Genomic DNA, 1,816 nt, shown 5'->3' on the forward strand with positions numbered 1-1,816 from the left:
GGTATGTTGGTGGTGACAGGGTGATTAGCTACATTTTATTGTGCAGGAATTGAGACCCAAAATAGTAACTCTTAGAAGTCACACAGGAAAATCAGCTTCATGCAGATGTCTTGTTCAAAGAGAATAGATTGCACAAAAAGGTAAAACCAAAAAGCATAATCTAAAACCTGGGAATGAATAAGAGGAATTCCCTGAAAGGAAAATATTCTAATATTTAGAAGCAGTTTTTTAGCACATTCAGTAAGTTTTAAAAACATGATGAAATCAGCCAGTCCCTTTACTGTGATTTGGATATATATATATATATATATATATATATATACACATGAACGAACACATACACACACACACACACACAATTTATTTTTATGATTAAATTCTAATTGCCCTGGGAAGTTTGGCATCTCGTCCTTCCTAAGAGATTTTGGCTAATATGTGAACTACCTTGATTTATAGAAAACCTCACTTTAAGGGCTGGATCGTTCCTTTCCTAGATCTCCTACAGGTTCTCTCTGAGATGATGCTTTACCGTTATTACTCTTAGTTTCGACGGGAAAGGAAAGTTTGGGAAGAGATCCTTGAATCCACTATTTAATGTGAATGCTTTGAAATTTTTATTCACTTCCACTACAAGCTGAGAAGTAGGCAAAGCATATTCTGCAAATCAAGCCCGTTAAAATTCCGCTGCAAAGTGTGGACTTGACTGACTGCAAGTGGAGCTGTCAGCTCGTACAGGCATCACTGTCAAAGGGCCATGTCATCTGTCAGTGTCGGTTCCAGCTCACTGTTCCACATAGAGGGAATGCACTGTTGCCTCCCAATTGATAACACGCTGCCAGAAGCATGTTACTTTCTCATCCGTCTTCTTGTAGCTGTCAAAAATGGAATCCATTAATTAGTTTGTTCTTGTGAATTTTAGTTGTTCTAAAGACATGTAAATTTCAAAGTAAGACAAATAAAAATCCCAACCCAAACCATGAGGCCAATAAGGGCTCAAAATCCCGAAGTCGCAGCTCTTGCTGACAGTGGTGAGAACTGACCAGCTAAACTCTGCCTTAAGTGAATGTAATGATGTGGCTAGTTTCCCATCCCTTTTAATGAGAGCATGTTTCCCAAGGCAGCAGAGGGATGGAGAGTTCGAGCAAAAGGCGGGAGACGCCCTTGAACATGGCTCTAACTAGTCAGGCAGTTTGACACAACTTAGGGAGTCTGGTTGCTGCTGCTACTGCATGATTACCTTTTTGTATGTTATTCCTCTCCAGTGGCTTTCAAAAAAAGTTTGATGGACTTTATTTCCCTCATTTTGGTGGTCCCAGAAAGCCTAGGCAATTCTATAAACTCCGTATACTTTAGACAGGATGCCTCATGTGTAATTCACTTCAGCATTCCAATATACAGTATATCTGTGAATTGAAGGAATATTCCATAAGAAAGTTGAAACAAATATATTGAACAATCTTTATGTCTGGGGTAGTATATTGCAAAAATGAGTACGGTTCAGCTTAACCCAATTTTCTCTCTCTCCGTCTTTTCAAGGCGGTGATAAAGGATCGCACTGACAGTAAATTATTTTATTCTATTCAATTCAATAAGCATTTATTAAGTGACTACTCTGTGTAACTCACTGCGCTAGGTACTCTGGGAAATACAAACATGATTAAAATACAGCCTTAGTCCTCTAGAAGCTCGCGCTTTAGAAGAAGGCAGAGGCACACACAAAGAGCCCTAATTGAAGATAGACTGCGGGCACTTCCTAAAGAACGGGCCATGGAAGAGAGGAGAGAGAGAGATGAGCTCCATGCCAGAGACTCCAGGA

At 39.6% G+C, this 1,816-nt stretch overlaps 1 long non-coding RNA gene across 1 annotated transcript; it reads right to left on the reverse strand.

Moving 5' to 3' along the window:
- Positions 1-590: 590 nt before the first annotated feature.
- Positions 591-1,382, reverse strand: LOC123393158. Its single transcript, XR_006607898.1, has 2 exons — positions 1,238-1,382; positions 591-872 (listed from the first exon to the last, which is right to left on the reverse strand). It is a non-coding gene; the product is annotated as an uncharacterized LOC123393158 (long non-coding RNA).
- Between the last annotated feature and the right edge of the window lie 434 nt (positions 1,383-1,816).

This window comes from Mustela putorius, unplaced genomic scaffold (assembly GCF_011764305.1).
Source record: "Mustela putorius furo isolate JIRA1106 unplaced genomic scaffold, ASM1176430v1.1 tig00000759_pilon_pilon_pilon, whole genome shotgun sequence".
NCBI lineage: Eukaryota > Metazoa > Chordata > Mammalia > Carnivora > Mustelidae > Mustela > Mustela putorius.